This window comes from Talpa occidentalis, unplaced genomic scaffold (assembly GCF_014898055.3).
Source record: "Talpa occidentalis isolate TD23 unplaced genomic scaffold, MPIMG_talOcc4v2.1 talOcc4.15, whole genome shotgun sequence".
NCBI lineage: Eukaryota > Metazoa > Chordata > Mammalia > Eulipotyphla > Talpidae > Talpa > Talpa occidentalis.
In genome coordinates this window covers 21,941,601-21,959,542 of record NW_023601543.1, presented here as the reverse complement: position 1 = coordinate 21,959,542, position 17,942 = coordinate 21,941,601, and the positions used below count along the sequence as shown (strand labels likewise).

The 17,942-nt window shown below is 36.8% G+C and overlaps 1 protein-coding gene across 4 annotated transcripts in view; it reads right to left on the bottom strand.

Annotated features, from left to right (window-relative positions):
* KLHL13 (kelch like family member 13) overlaps nucleotides 1-17,942 on the bottom strand; it is a 162,481-nt gene that overhangs the window by 120,931 nt on the left and 23,608 nt on the right. The window contains exon 1 of one of the 4 annotated variants that reach the window (XM_054695595.1): nucleotides 9,665-9,693. The exons of the other annotated variants lie outside the window; for them this stretch is intronic. The gene's annotated coding sequence lies outside the window, so the exon portion shown is untranslated. Of the gene's footprint in view, nucleotides 1-9,664; nucleotides 9,694-17,942 lie in introns of those variants that run through there. 4 annotated transcript variants of the gene reach the window in all.

Sequence of the window (17,942 nt, the reverse complement as noted above, 5' to 3'; positions counted from 1 at the left end):
TTCTGGTGATTAAAAAGCTAAAGTTAACTGTCATAGTTGCACATCTGTAAATAAAATTAAAATTAGAATTGTACATTTTAAATGGATGAATCCTATGGTATGGTATGTGAATTAAATCTCAATAAACCTGTTTTTTTTTTATTTTTTTAATCTACAACAATGTTGAAAACCAATGGTGAACCAAAGATCAGTATTTTAAATAAAGACAGCATCGGTATTACTGATTTTTCCTCTTGCCTCAGGCTCCAGTATGTCTCAGCAGGGCAAGGCAGCTGTCCTACTCATACCCAGTGACAGCTTTTCAAGCGATAAGCATTTAAATGGACCCATGAACTTTCAGGACTCATTCCAATGCATTCAACTGTGCTTTCTTAGAACTCTCTTTTCACACTCACAGTCCATTGGCAAATGCAGTATTTAAATAACATAATCACAGTAGCTATTACAAGTGTCATAAAGAGGTTTAATAGCAAACCACGGACTCATGAGGGCTTGGGCAGTGCAAGCAAACTTGCAGGGACGACAAAGAAAAGATCCCTTCTCACCAGTATTCAGTGTATCACAGTAACGATTAATATCACTTAAAGGTTGGAGACTTGTTAAATGGGGCTCCCAACGTACTTGATCTTAGAGGTTGCCAGGTAAAATAAAGGACAGGCAGCTACATTCAAATTTCAGCTCAATAATGAATAGGGCTGGGTGAATACATTTTTCCGGGGAGGATGTCCCCAATACTGAATGGAATTCCCTTTACTAAAATACTGCTGTTGTTTATCTGAAATTCGAATTTAACTGGACATCCTGTGGTTTTATTTGCTAAATCTGGCAACCCGAGTTAGAGGAAATAATTGCTAGTAGAGCAAACCACAGGACTGAAAATGGCCGGGGAGGGTGGCTGACGGTTAGGAAGTCTGCCCTATGAACTGCAGATTCACACGTTCCTTAATAAGAGTGAAGAAAGACCACTGGGAAAGAAACAATAATTCACTCTGCTAAATATCTTTTATTACTTAGCATTTGCAAGTACCATTTCATCTAGTCCAACAGACTAGAAAACAAAACTTACTACTGTTCACAAATTTATGTATAGAAATGCACATCAAATTTTTCTAATATTTCCTAGCAAAATATTTCTCTTTTCTCCTTAATGTCTTATTACTAAACAATAAAAGGCCAATTGAAGACTTTGGTTTGGGTTAGAATTTGCAAGGGGAAGAAAAAAGTTCAACTCCAAGTATCCAGATCACCTCTAAGATCAAGTACGTTGGAAGCCCCATTTAGAACCTCCTCTCTCCAAAGCTCAGGACTGATACTAGAAAAGCTCCTTTTCTCTGGACCACAGGAATATAGCAGGAGTCCAACTGAGAAACCTTTATTACCCCCCCAACCCCACTTCTCCGACCCCACACACAGAGGCCCAACGGCCCACATGCAGCCTAGGCAAGAGTTTAGAGACACGTTTAATCCTCTATCTGTTTTATCAAGGACAAAGAACAGTTTGATTAGAAAAGGTTTTACCAATGTGTTTAGAAATTATAAAAGGAAGCAGGGCAGAAAGGGAACAAAAGTACTTTTGAAAATTTTCTTCTTAAGATGTGTATGACAGGGGGGAATAAGAGGAACCACATAAATACACCATCTTTAATACACTCCTGGCAGCCTTAGATTCCTGCAATACTAAGCCTAAGTAATCTTCATGGCATCACAATGAAAGACAGGTGCAAACTATGGTCAATAAGAAATGAAGGAACTGAACTTCTAATCCCAGATGACACAGGATGTCCTTAGGTTTCATATATAGTAGAAATTCTCTTAACGACCCAACTTAAAAAAATCTTCATATTATACACACAAAAATGATACTCACTGCAGCACAATTTGCAAAAGCACACTTAGTCCAAGGATCGAGCAGCAGGGTGCTGGCTGAATGAACTGCAGTTCATACACATGACAGAGTACTAAGCAGTTTATAACAGAATGAGGGACATCTCCATGTACTGCTGCAGGGATATCGCCTGAATACAATTTGAAGAGGGAAAAAAGGCTCAGTGTGTACAGGTTCATCGTTTATCCAAGGAAGGGGAAGGGATGGTTACCTGTATGAGGAGAGTAGACACACAACGACTGCAAACTGCTTTCAGTAATCAGTCAGTTGATGATATTGTTATGCCCAGGCTTTTGTATATATATATGGTGGAACAAAGAGAATGCTAAATATGCAGGTGACACTGAATCCATATATAATTGTCAAAAATGGATGTAAAATGGATGAGGTGAAATAAAATCCTTATTGCCTTAAATTTGAGTTGTCATTATCAATAAGAACTCATGATACAGTTTATCCTCAAGGAAAGCTATAGCTGTGTATCTGGGAAAGATGTTAAAACAATGACCAATCTCAGTAATAATACTCCCTTTAACTATATAGGGGGATCTAAATAACATCACCTCCCCCAAAGAGGAATAAGGACTCTTTTTATAAGTGGCCAATTACAGAGTTTTGAACAGAAAATACATAAGAAGAGAATGGACTATTTTATGCCAACAAACATGGAAGTTATCAAAGGTTATTATTTAGGGCTATGTAAAGAAGAGTCTGAAGTCAAGATAAATAAGTCAAATATTCCATTGGCCAATTGTGGGGTCATATGTGCATGGATAAGGATAATAACAGCAAGAATTATTTAAATGCATGCATTCGTAATGCAAAAAATTATCACTGATCACTTTTGAAAGTCACAAAAGAATCAGCTCATTATTTCATAAACCAATAAGGCACTCATGCTGCCTTTTCCATGTGATGTCTACCTCACCTAGGTCAAATATAATAGAAGAAAGTGCAGAGTGTGAAAAAATTTGAAGAGAATGTCAAAAACCTGAAGGAATTATGGAGCACCAGGCTTAGTGTGCAAGACCAATAGGGAACTGAAGAGAGTGATGGCAAGGAGAACAATTTACAGACTGTCATAAGCATCTAGGCCTCCCCGGTGGTGCAGCAGGTTGAGCGCCATGCTATGTAGCTGTCTGCAGCCTGGGCAGTGCGGATTCAATCCCTGCCAGCCAGTGAGAATCCCACATGGTGCAGCAGACCTCTCCTGTCACGCCCGCTGCTCCCCTCAGCAGTGTATTTCTGTCGTCTGCTCCCTGCTCTGTCTCTAGTGAGTCCTCTACCCCAGCTCTTGTATAAAAATAAATAAATCTTAAAAAAAGAATCTAATTGTTTTGGTTATTGTCTCTTTTGCTGTGCAGAAGCTCTTTAATTTGATGTAGTCCCAGCTGTTTATCTTTGCCTTCACTATCACTGCTTTGGGTGATGTGTCTGTAAAGATGTCTTTGAGGTGCATGTCATGAATTGTTTCGCCTATATTTTTTTCTATGTATTTTACGGTTTCAGGTCTTATGTCTAGTTCTTTAATCCATTTTGAGTTGGTTTTTGTGCATGGTGTGAGGTAGTGGTCAAGCTTCATTCTTTTGCAGCAACATGGATGGAGCTAGAAGTGATCTCACTTGATCATGATCAAGTCAGAAAGAAAAAGAAAAATGCCAGATGGTCTCACTTATATCAGGAATTTAGAAAACCTAAATAAGAGACAAGGAAAAAGACTAATCAATACAAAGTAAAAATCAAAATCAACAAGCAACTATAAACCAGAGATACACTATGGGGGTGGAGGGGGGAGAGGGGTAGGGAAAGGAAGGACTAGAGTCAAAATAAGGGGGGAGGTGCAATTGTGTGGGGAATATAACCAAAAGGAAAATGCATACATTGTGCAAAGATTAAAAAAGATCTAAGTATTATATAAAATAAAATATTTAAATAAAAAAAATAAAGTTCCCTGATTCAAAAAAAAAAAAGAATCTAAAAGAGTGATAGGGAGTTCTGAAAACAAGATAGTGGCAGTAAGATAAAGAGGGATGGACAAATTTTACTAATTAGATGGATGGAAGGATTGAAAAATATCACTAACGGTTTTTTATCCTGGGAAATTGATGAATGGTGTTGCCATTAACCAAACTGATGATTCTCAGGCAAAGCAGTACTCTCATCAAGTTCCAAAAAACAATCTTCAAAATAATTCTTGGGACACGGTGCACAATGGCCAATTTGGGAATAAAGAAAAATATTGCCCCTCGTCCTAAAATCTTTATTTTTTGCATAAAATTTATTACATCTTCTTCTAGTGTATACAAATATTTTTTAAATGTTGACTTTACTAGGTTCATTTTTATCCTTTTTTCATTGGAAGACAACTCAATTAAGTGATCTATATTCATTGCTTCCAGCTGGGACGAGTCCAACACCTGGTTTCTAGTCCTCATTCAACTAATTTCTAGCTGTGTGATGCTTCCAAATAAGCCTCAGGTAATAATCTTTATTCTCCTTTATTTCCATAATGCCCATTCACTGAATTAATAAACTACAAGAACAGCAATGACAGCAGCAGCAACAACATGGTAATGTAGCAGTGTTTTGAATGCTATAAGTCAAGAAAACAAAATGGGGTAATGCAAAAATAATGGCATGTATAACTTAAAAGTGCTATAGAGTTGGTTCCTCATTTCTAATTTCTGATCAATAGCTACTAGAGGTACATTATAGTGCAAGATTAACCATATATTGGTAGGCATCTGATTAAAAAAAAAAAAACCTGTCAAGCACTGTTTCAAGCAGCTAGTGTGTATTTACATTTTTTATAGCTTGGAAAAGGTAGGAATAATTATCTGAAATTTAGGACCCTGAAAACCAGAGAGCTTAAATAACTTGTCCACTGTCAAAATAGTAAAGTAAAGCAGCCACATACATTATCCTGCCATCTCTTCTGAGTTAAGAACTGTAACACAGTCACAAACTTAATAGTTAGGTAAATAAATACTGGTCGTAAAACTACCACCTAAGGTTACCAGTTGACTTTTCTTCCCCTTTTAAACAGGATAAATTAGAGCACCATTGTTTTGGTAAAGCAAAAGAATTTTACCATCCAATAATGCCCAATTTTAAAAAGTCACAAAATAATCTACTGTGAAATTATCTGAACTTCTGAATATTAAGCCAAATAATCCTTTTAACACAAAATAAAATTTTAATTTTATGGATCTTCACCTATTCAAATTGTAGCAAAAATAAATAAGAAGCCTCAGAAACAAAACAGTTGTCACAAAGTTCAAGCACAAATACATTCATATTGGTAGCTACTTTCCCTTAATATAATTTTTAACAAGCTTTGCATACTGGTTTTGAGCCTACAACAAAAAAAGGGGCCAGGGAGGAAGCTATAGGAAGACACTCTCACAATGGCAAGGCATGAGGACTGATGGCAAGAGAAAACAGTTTAAGACAGAAGGTAAGGAGGGCACAACAAATCTGGGATCACAGACTGTAGAAGCAAAGACTTCCGCAAGTCTCAACAGGCCTTAAGGGTATCTCTGAATTGCTCTAGCATAATAGCTATAAAGATGGTCGTGAGTCAGCAAGTAACATATTTAACTAAAGCATTTTAAATGAAAAATACATTGGTGTTAAGGAAGTAAATATTATTTAAGAAGAAACATAGACTGGTTCATTTCCCAAGGAATGAAGAAATCTGAGGTTGAACTGTTTTTGTAACAGGGTGCTCCCCAGGGAAAGGGGAGGTTCTACGTTCCTTGCTCCACCCAAGGAAGGGTTGAACTGAGCATAGAGGAGAAGAAGCTGGAGAGGAGACTGAGGAGGAAGGAAGATGGGGAGCAGGAAGGAGGCCCGGAGGAGGCACATGGAACAGAGAGCCATGTGAACAAACTGCACTTGCTTCTTGGCCTTGGGCTGGTTGAAACAGATGTGGATGAGAGACCCGTAGGGAGGTTAAAAATGGCAGCTTTTATCTTGATTTTGATTTTGCTCTTTTCCTTCCAGATTTGTCTAGCTGTTTCTGACCCTTTTCTATGGGTCCCCATAGGAAGGTGCCATAGACTTGTGACAGGCTTTCAGGCCTTAGTGGTCCTGCTTTGGGCCAACCCTGTTTGGCTGGACACTTACCCACAGGAGGCAGGTAACTTAGCATGCTTGATTTGGAAACTATATTCTTTATCTTTGTTGCAAACTAATTGTATTAAAGTTCCTTTCCATTAAAGGTCTTACACACTAGAGTATATTTTGTCTTGATGCAGCGGATGGCAGAACCCATTTAGAACAGGCAGGTTTGGGGGTTTTGCCCTGTAACATTATGAGCAGCATCTTCACTTGTCTTTCTTTTATTTTCACTAAAAATATAACAAATTCCCTAAAGCTAGATTGACTATCTTAAACTTGTACTAAAATAAATCTTACAATATCTAAAAGAGTAGGGAGTCAATGATAACATGCATATGAAGCGATTTGGGGGCTTATAGCAAGAAAAATTCACTCCATATCACTGTACAAATGCACTGTTAATGAAGCAAATGTCTTCCCAAGATAGTCTATTGTCTGTTCCTTCACTACTAGAAGTACAAATCCTATAGGAGAACGTGCATACATTAGGATATAACTTCCTTTTCAACCTCAATCCTCCAACTCGCCTCCAGGTAAGGTGTACTTGAGGCTCTTCATCCTCCCCATGAAATGCTCCAAATTCTCTCTCTGGGTAACACACTCTTGCAATATCCCAGATGATAATCCTTCTAGGGAAGAGGCAATATAGTACAATGGTTAAAAGCATGGACTTTACGTATAGCCAGGTTGGGTTTAAATTCTAGCTCTGCCATTGAACAGTGTGAAACCGAGCACTTAATTCTTATCTGTAAAATGGACTGTAAAAAAAGTAGCTAGCACTTAGCATCACTCAACAAATGTTAGTGACAGGCAATTTATAGCATACCTACAAAGAACCTGGCACTGAATAGGACCTTAGGGAGTCAAAAGTGAATGAGGAAAAGTCACCACCTTCAAAGAACTTGATCTCCTGGAGAAAAAAACCTTAAAGTAGAGCACAGACGTGCCCTTAATAAACATGTCAGCTGTGGTGCTATGGAAGGTAGAGAAAGAAGACTTAAGCCAACAGATTCCCAGAGCACAGGTCTCCTGTGTCTTAAAAGAAGTTAGACAAGAAAGCAAAGGATATGATAATATCTCCTGAGCCACAATTAGGGCTAATCCTGTACATCACATCTGAGTGTGAGGTGCTCTGTTTATAAACGACAAGGCCTAATACACACATTATTGACTTCAAAGTTATCTAAAATAACTGTCTCCAAACCTCCCCATCCACATATCTGGCATCCTGAAATTCCCACAATAAAGACTCACTGCCCAAGCATCCCTTATCTCCTCTCTGAAAATGCAAAACACACCTACACGTGGAGGCAGATGAAAAGAGAATATTTATAGAACTCTTCTGTGCACCAGGCATACGTTACATTAGTTATTTCACCTAATGCTCACAACCCATTGAGGAAGGTATTATCTTCATTCTACAGACAAAAAAAAAAGTTTTGGCAAGGCTGATTAATGTGTCCAGGGTGACAACTCTAAGAGGATGAGTCTGGATTCTAACCTTGAAAATCTGAACTCCAGTGTAATCACTAAATTACAGTGCTACCCTAATATACAAACATGGAGGTAACACACATGAAGGGGTGTCAATGAATCACGTATTAGTTTGCTGGGGATGTCATAATAATGTACCATGGACTGGGCAGCCTAAATAACAGATTTATTGTTTCATAATTGTGGAGGCTGGAAGTCCAAGATCAAGGTGTCAACGAGGTTGGTTTCTTCTCAGACATCTCTCCTTGGCAGCATTCTCCCTGTATATTCATATGCTTTCCTTCTGTGTCCTAACCTCCTCTTCTTATAAGAGGACATCAGTTCTAGTGAATTATGACCCACTCTAAAATACCCTATCTCCAAATACAATCACATTCTGAGATCCTTGGGTTTAGGATTTCAACATCTGAATTTAGCAGAAACACAATTCATCCCCTAACAGTGACACACTGAAAAAGATCCTCCTTCTAAGGAAACATAGGGAAGGACCTTAAGTGTTTTTAAATCATAAATGAAGTTGTGACGGTTGTTTTAAGAAATGCAGTAATGCACTTATAGCAAGTTCAAGCCAACAAGTAAGTGATTACCACTCCCCAGGAAGCATTTTGAAAATGTACTGTGGTGTTTTACAACTCACTCACTGGAGGAAACACTAGCATTTGGTAAGCAGAGGCTAGAGTTATGGAGTGTATGGTGCAGTTCCATACACAAACAACTGCCCCATACCCCAGAAAAGAGGACTGTTTAGCCAGAATAAACCCAACACAAATAGCTATCAAACACTCTTGTGTATACCAATGCTAGGTAGCTTTTGTAAGTTAAAAGCCCAATAATTTAGGACAGAGGCTTTCTGTAGATAGAAGCTTAAATCAAATAGACATATGGACTCAAAATTAAATGTACTCCATGTTCCATGTATTAGAACATTTTCAACTACCTATTTGCTGAAAAGCGGTTTATTATAACAGTGGCAAGAATGTAAAAGCAATGAAGTGTCTGCAAAAATGTCAGAGGACGTGAGTCATCTTTTAATAAATTTCAAAGAAAACATTATTAAATGAGTAGACAAATAAACTACATGTTACTTTAAGTTACTTTAAATATTTCAGGTTATTGTCATACTACGTATTTTCAAAAAAAAATTATATAACATTAAAAGAAAACCTCAAACCTCTGCTGTGAAAGATCTTATTGAAAGTATTTGTTTGGGGCTGCTTGTGCCTATTGTCCAACTTCTACATACTTGTTTTATTGTTTGTCTCTTGAAAGCAGTCTATTCCTCAGCACCTAGAGAAGGATATGGACTTGGAGGTCTTTTTCAGCACCAGGAACCTAAAATTTTCCTTGACAGGAGGTAGTACTGAAAACTCCAAGATATGACTTCTGTAATGCCTGGTCACCTGTCCCATCATAGAGCACAGGGATTTATTTTGTCACTAGATTTATAAATATGGCCCAGGTCATTTGTAAGCATATCATCCTTCCTCATTTTCTTCATCTTGCATGTCCATTACTTGATGGAGGAAAGATTAGAAACCCATGGACCCCGCACTCCAAACTCAAACACGTTATCACTGACATGTTCTCTCTATTTCAAGTTTTTCATTCTTTCTCTCATATACAAGCAAGTCTGGTCAGTTGTTACTTATTCTAAGATTTTTATTTTATGGTCCATATGCACCACTGATTTTTCATTTTCCTGTACTTCACATACATAATTATCTTCTTATTTCTCATATACCCAGACTTAACAGTTTAGGAGAAGTTACAAGCATCAATTATTTCATTCTATCTTCTAGTACAACTGTGCTTTCACAGTTACATCCTGAAATACATGCTATGTTATTATAAATTACACTCATTCATTATAATATAATCACAGCATTTTATTTTTATTATATGTATAGTCAGGTAATATTATCTATGAAATTTATTTATAGGTAATTAAAAGAAGGTGTCTGAGAGGGCTGAGAGTCACTTACAGTGATTTGCAAAAACTGACCCTGAATCTGGTCAAGAAGAAAAGGAAAATGTTCTTCATCACTGCAACTCTGATAGCTCAGCAAACAGAACTTAGAAACTGGATGCAAAAAAGTGAGGAGAGAGTGGAGAAAAATGATTTCTAAGAAACCCAATAACTGAGTGTGAATATGCAAAACTCACTTCCAGTAATGCTTTTCGGCCTTACCCAGCAGTCATCATAGCATCAGGTTTGATTCAGGAGTCTAAGATGTGAAGAGAGACTAGTTAGAATTTCAATCCAGAAAGAGTAACAAAAGCCAATTTGACTAATAGATCAATTCTTTAAATAAAGCCTGTGACCCACACAACATGTCACCACTAGACTAAATCTTAGTTGTACCTCAAATGGCCTGTATATGTGGTTGAACTTCAGAGGAGTAAGAAAAGGGGGTTAAGAAGTCAGAATTAATGAAAGGTCAGAGGCCATTATTTGGAGGGTTTAGTTTCACAAGAAAATTCTGTGCCTAATAAGATCCCATTCCCTCTCTAGGCATAACAAAGAGAAAAACATTAGAGGAGCTGAAGAATACTGCAGAGGACAATTGGTTCAACCCATTAACTCTAAGTGGGCTCCATTTCCCCTAAGTCTAGGCCAACATCTAAGCTAGTAACTCAGAATAACTTTTAATTAGGTTCTTTGAGAACAGAAATGCTGAAAAGCAGTTTGGTCAACACTCAGTTTGATGCTTAAAGCATGTCATGCTATATTAGCTTGTCCCTTAACTAGAAAAGAAAGCTTCTAAAAGAACAACGAAACAATTAACTAAAACAAGGATTTTGATTCTCCTTTCATGTCGTGAAGGGTAGCAGCAATATAAATTCCAGAACATCAAGCTCATCCACATCCCCCATCCCTCTGCGTTAAGGTCATTGTGAATTCGTAATAAATAAAGCATTGGGATAGATTTAATTTATATCAAATAAATCTTAAGCAAGATGCCAGGGAGACTACATTTGATCAGATTACCTACAAAGACAAAACTTTCTCATTTATTGCTAGAACCTTACTGCATATTCATCACGATCCAGACAAAAATAATAATTTTAGGAATTACACTCCAGACCCTAGACACAGTTTAAAATTCTGAAGTCTGAAGTTAAAATAAGGCAAATGATTATTCATTTTAACTTTATTTGCCAAAGTCATTTAGGTTGATAAATTAGAAGTAAAAGTATCATAAACTCCCAGGTAAAATCATGAATATTTGTTTTTTTTTGTTTTGTTTTGTTTTGTTAATATTTTATTTTATTTTATATATTTTTTACATCATTTTTCATTTTTTGCACAATGTATGCATTTTCATCTTGGTTATCATTCCCATAAAATTCCCACCCCTCTTGATTTGATCCTACTCTCTTTTTCCCCCAACCCCTAGTATGTCTCTGGTTTATAGTTGCTTGTTGCTTGCTGATTTTGATTTTTTCTTTATTATAATTAGTCTTTTTCCTGGTCCCTTATTTAGGTTTTCTAAATCCCTGCTATGAGTGAGACCATCTGGTATTTTTCTTTTCTTTCTGGCTTATTTCGCTGAACATGTTCCCTTCCAGCACCATCCATGTTGCTGCAAATTGCATGTGTTTATCTTTTTTGATTGCTGAGTAATATTCCATTGTGTATATGTACCACATCTTCTTGATCCAGTCATCTGTTTTGGGGCATTTGGGTTGTTTCCATAACTTAGCTATTATAAATAGTGCTGCTATAAAATAGGGGTGCAGGAGCCCTTTGGAATTAATGTTTCTGTCATTTGGGTAAATACCTAGGAGTGTAATTGCTGGATCACAGGGAAGCTCTATCTTTAGTAGGTCTAGAAATCTCCACACAGCTCTCCATAGTGGTTGGACCAGTTTGCATTCCCAAAAGCAGAGCAAGAGAGTTCCTTTTTCTCCGCAACCTCGCCAACATTTGTTGTAGATAGATTTTTTAATTTTTTTAATTTTAATTTTATTTTTATATTCCCCATACAATTACAACCCCCTTATTTTTACCCCAATCCCTCCTTTCCCCGACCCCCACCCCCAATAGGGTGTCTCTTGTTCATAGTTGTTTGTTGATTTTGATATTTTCTTTCTTATAGCTATTCTTTTTCCTGGTCCCTTATTTAAGTTTTCTAGATTCCTGCTATGAGTGAGACCATCCGGTATTTTTCTTTTTCTTTCTGGCTTATTTCGCTGAGCATGATCCCTTTCCAGCGCCATCCATGTTGCTGCAAATTGCATGTGTTTATCTTTTTTGAATGTTGAGTAATATTCCATGGTATATGTACCACATCTTCTTGATCCAGTCATCTGTTTTGGGCATTTGGGTTGTTTCCAAAGCTTAGCTATTGTAAATAGTGCTGCTATGAACATAGGGGTGCAGGTGCTCTTTGGAATTGATGTTTCTGTGTCCTTTGGGTAAATACCTAGGAGTGGAATTGCTGGATCATATGGAAGCTCTATGTTTAGTAGGTCAAGAAATTGGGCCTCCCCGGTGGTGCAGCGTTTGAGCGCTGGGTTGCGAAGCTGCCCGCAGCCTCTGCAGCACGGGTTCATTCCCCGGACGCCGGGTGAGGGTCCCATATGGCACGCAGACCTCTCCTGCCGCCCGCTGCTCCCCTTTGCAGTGTACTTCGTCACTGCATGTTCTGCTCTCTGCTCTGGTGAATTCTCTCACCCTCCTGCGCCTCTGACTGTACCCAGTGCTTGTATAAATAAATAAATAAATCTTTAAAAAAAAGAAATCTCTCCATAGTGGTTGGACCAGTTTGCACTCCCACCAACAGTGCAGAAGAGTTCCTTTTTCTCCACAACCTCACCAACATTTGTTGTTGCTAGTTTTTTTAATATGTGCCATTCTCACTGGTGTAAGATGGTATCTCATTGCAGTTTTGATTTGCATTTCCCTGATTACAAGTGATGTTGAACATTTTTTCATATGCCTGTTGGCCATTTGCATTTCCACTTCAGAGAAATTTCTTTTTAGCTCTTCTGCCCATTTTTTGACTGGATTATTTTCTTTGTTTTTGTTGAGTCTCATCAGCTCTTTGTAGATTTTTGTGATCAGTCCTTTATCATTAGTGTTGTGTGCAAAAATGTTCTCCCAGTCGGTGGGGTTTCTCTTTGTTTTTGTTATTGTCTCTTTTGCTGTGCAGAAGCTCTTTAATTTGATGTAGTCCCAGCTGTTTATCTTTGCCTTCACTATCACTGCTTTGGGTGATGTGTCTGTAAAGATGTCTTTGATGTGCGTGTCATGTAGTGTTTCGCCTATATTTCCTTCTATGTATTTTATGGTTTCAGGTCTTATGTCTAGTTCTTTAATCCATTTTGAGTTGGTTTTTGTGCATGGTGTTAGGTAGTAGTCAAGCTTCATTCTTTTGCATGTAGCAACCCAGTTTTCCCAGGACCATTTATTGAACAAACTTTCTTTGCTCCAATGCATATTCTTTGCTCCTTTGTCAAAGATTAGTTGACCATAAATCTGTGGGTTTATTTCTGGATTTTCTATATCAATTCCATTGGTCTGTGTGTCTGTTCTTGTTCCAATACCATGCAGTTTTGATGAAAATCATGAATATTTGAAGGACAGTTTTGCCTCTAGCAAGTCAACATCATTTAACAGGCAGTTGTCAATAGAAGAATATTAATAGGACATCAAACAGACCATTTAAATTTCTTACCTAATTAAAATATAAAGTGTTTATGCTACAAATATTTGTCTTCAACAAAAAATCTTGAAGATGTATTTTTATGATTTTCACATTAAAAAAGAAAAGCTCAAAATACTGCTTTATATACTACTTAGCTAGACTTTACTTTCCTCTACTAATTTATTCAGACTAAAAAGAAAGGTCAGCTTTCCCTCCCCCTCCCCAATTCCCAACTTAGCATGCATTCATCTTCAAAACATTTTTTTTCCAAACTGAAGCTAGAGCTATTTTTAAATATTGATTTATCATTTTAATGACTTCTGAAAAATCCAGGTATTAAAGTGACTAGCATTACATAACTGATATGATTCTTTTCAGTCCAGATGCTGGAAAAATGGTTGCCATGTTTAACATTCAGACTGAGTGCAGAGAACAAGAAAATGACCTGGGGTAGCTTCTGTTTGGTACAGTTCTACTTATAGTTTCCTCTAGAAAAAAATTGTAAAAAATGTTTTCATACTCTAGAACAGCAGAGTGAGGGAAAAGAAGAGACTTGTAAATCACAAAGACCTGAGTTGAAAATCCCAGCTTGGGCACATATTTCCTACCTGTTTCCTGTCTGTTTTAATTTCTTCATTGGCCAAGGAATAATAGTGATTATTTCTCAAAGAGTTATTCTAATGGCGTGTCTAACTAAGCAGAAATATAATAAATGTTAGTCTATCTTCCCTTCCCTATTGGATGATTACTGTGAATTACATCTAAATGTAAACTCTTCAATTAAAGTGCTTTCAATCAAACAATGAAGAAGGGAACTGCAACTTAAATCTCTAATATATACTTAATACTTTAAATATTTATTTTCTTTAACCTCCAACTCCTTCAATTGTTTGATGGGTAAGATACTGTGTATGTGAATGACAACTACCTTTTGATATAAAGAGCACTCTGTGGTCAATATAGTCCACTAAATTTCTATGTGTTATACAAGCCAAGACATATATGCACCCCTCATATTTATTGCAGCACTATTTACAATGGCCAAGAACTGTAAACAACTTAAGCATTCAATGACTAATAAGTGAATTAGAGAAAATGTGCTATGTATGCACAATGGAATACTACTCAGCTATTAAAACAAAAGATGAACTCTTGCCATTTGAAACAACATGGGTGCAATTGGAAGGGATTATACTAAGCAAAATAAAAACAGGAAGACAAATACAGGATGATTTCACTCATGTGTGAAGTATAATGAAACAAAGCAGACAAATAAAACAAACCTGTAAACTGAGAGCAAAACTATGGGTAGGGGCCTCCCTAGTGGAGCAAGGGGTGAAGTCTCAGCACTATCAAGCCATTGCCAGCCACTGTGGCCTGATTTCAATGCCCAGCCAGGGAGCTAACCCACATATGGTGCAGCAGACCTCTTTAGTCTCGCCTGCTGCTCCCCTCAGCAGTGTATTTCAGTAGACCCGCCTGTTCTGCTCCCCACTCTGTCTCTGGTGAATCCTCTCACCCCCGCACCTCTGGCCTGTACCCCAGTTCTTGTATGCATAAATAAATAAATCTTTTTTAAAAATTATGGTTAGCAGAAGGGAATGAGAAAGGGGGTAGGAAGAATGGATGAAGGGGGTCAATTGCATAGTGGTGTGAATGGTGCTAGAACTTCGGTGGTAGATGTGATATGATGCATACATTTACTGAGGTGTAAAGCTATAGTCCTGAAAATTATATAGTATTGCAAAATAATGGCACATAAAAATTGCTATCCATTATATTAATTTTTAGTTTTTTAAATGAAAGAAATAAAAAGAAAAGTGATTTTTGGATGAGTGTGACTTTTTCTGGTTTTGCATCCCTAACTTACTTCAGTTGTAATACTTCATAATACTCTACAAACTTTTCATGAATTTTTATATTCTGAAAGTCAACTTAATTTAAATACATTTCAAAAGATAAATGTATGAAAACCAGCAATTTCTGAATTTTCTTTGACCCAATACCCTTCTGAATCTGCTTATCTTCCATGCAAAGAGATAGATGGGCTATATTTTCTGATTGCACAGCCCTTAGGCAAAGCTGATTGGGCCCACAAAACTAAACTAATTATACTGGGAATTAGAGCAGAGCAATTCCAGTCTCGCTAGAAGTGAACTCAGGGTCTTAGTACAGCAATGTACACAGAGAATCAGAGCCAGTCTTAAGAGGAAAGGGATGAAGGACCCACATAAAAAACAGCAAAAATGAAACCAACACAGCCCAACAAACAAATGCTACCAGAACATGAGAATAGTGCCAACATCACTCAGCCATTACCAACTATTGAATAGCTGCTCTAGTACCCTCCACCCACGTCCATCCCTTAGGCGGATGCCAGCCGTCTTTCTGTTACTGAGGAGGAAAAGACAGGGATCAGACAGGGATAGAAAAGGAAACACAAACACCAAAGCTCCTCAAGCATCACCAGTTTAGCTCACTAAAATTTTATCACAACTAAAATAACTTGTAAAAGAGAAAAATCTCCAGCTTTACAGTAAATTTCAATTACTCCACTCACTGTTATTTTCTGACAATACAGATGGCAGTATTATGTAATTTTTTTAAGTTATTAGCAAAAACTGTGTTTTTAAAAAAAGCAAAGTAGGATTATTACTTAGCAGAGAGAAACCAATAACAAGTAATCTTTAGGAGCAGTGGGAAAGACAATTTTGAGTTCCAACTTAGGTATTTAAGCCAGTATTTTTCAAATGATCTAGACATGAAATTGTTTAGAGGATGAGGATAAGCATTTGTTTTTAATGAAACAATACTACAGGAAATAGGTAGTAAGAATAAATATTAGTATTAAAGATAGGTATTCTTTCATTTATACTTGTCCCAGGTACAAACTTTAGAGTAACTCAGGATACAACTGTAGTTGATACTAGTTCTCAAGGTGAGGTGCTCATAAGTACTTCACAAAGCTACGCTTCCAAACACCAACTGAAAACAAAAGTTCCTACAATCACACTTCCAAAGCATACTGATTCACTGAGTTAAAACAAGTAAAATTATTCATCGGAAATTAAACTTTAAGTTAATTCAACATGGATCAGAGAAATGAAAACAAAACTATGAAACTTCAAAGAGAGAAAACCAACAAGATCTTATCTTAGGCAAAGACCTAGCTGTCCCACAAAAAGAAAAAGAGTAAGAAATTGATAAATTGGTCTTTATCAAAATGAAAATTTCTTGTTCTGAGAACAATACAAGGAGCAAACAAGTAAAACATATTTGTAATCCAAATGATAAAAGCTTTGCATCCAAAAATCAATAAAAAACAATTACAACTCAATAATAAATCCAATTTAAATGATATCTAAGCACATGAAAAGATGCTCAAAATCATGAGTCATTGCGCACATGTGAATTAACGCAATAGCGATCCTTATCCACTCTCCCCACTAACCCATACTTAAGAGACTTTCCAACAGTTCCTCACCACTAGTAATATTATATAAACAGTTCTATTTATACACCTTTGTACATACATCATTTCTTTCTACGAATTTTCTACTTTAATCATTTGCCATGTTTGTGCTTTTCTTTTTTATTTTATGTTTTTTTTTCTTTACCTATTCGTCCTTAGTCACTTTTATGTTCTTACTGTTTTCTTCTGATTTGTTGCTGGTATTTTTTAAATAATCAACTATTAGAGTACAATTTACACAGAATAAGATTCATCAATTTCAAAGAGTACAAGGAAATACACTACATACCTACTAGAATGGCTAAAATTTAAAAACAAAAAGTACAATATGCAATATACAATAAGAGTACTCACATGAAAGCATAAACACAATAAGATAGTACTACATACCTACTTGAATGTCACTACCAAGGTGCGAGCACGTGAGCTAAGGAACTGAAACTCTTACATCTTGCTCGTACATTTTCCACATATACAAACTACTGGGGAAAAAACATGATTCACTCAGAAAATGAACGGAAAAAAAAGTCTCATAAAATTACACTCATTCATAATTTTAACTAAAATGGCACAGCCATGAGGAAAAGAGTTTGATATTTTCTTATAATGCTCAACCTATACTTACGCGTGATCCATCAATCCTACCCCCAGATATTTACTCTAGAGAAATGAAAACTTATGTTCACTCAAAAATCTGTTAACAAATGCTTGTGGCAGCTCTATTTATAATCACCTCAAACTGAAAATAGTTTGAGTGTTTGTTAACTGTGTGAATGGATAAACAGTGGTACATTCATACAAAAATATGACTCAGCAATAAAAAGGAACAAAGTGTTATTGGGGTGCAGCAGGGTAGGCCTCCCCAGGATGTGCCACTCTGGCAGTCACCACAGATAACCACAACCCAACCGGAGCTAGGTGTGGTAGACAGGGAGGAACCTAGCAAAATTTGCTAATTATAATTCCTCTCAGTCCCAGCAAACAATTTATATTTGTCATCTTCCCCAAAATTGTCTTCCTTTCTTTTGAATTCCCAAAATCCTATTCAATACTTCTTAGTCTAGAATGATATCCCCAATTTGTTTAACCCTCTTGGGGATCTTATTTGCCTGTGTAAATTCCCTGTTTGTATATAAATTTTTCTGTCATCCTGTCAATCTACATGACGTTAAATGATTAATCTTCAGCCAAAAGGAGGTAAAGAGGGGAATTACCACCTCCCTTATAATAGAGTAATCCCAGAGAAAAGGAAGGTTCCAGGTTCCCTGCCCTACCCTAAGGAAGAGAGAAACTGGGCAGGGAGAAGCTAAAAGACTGA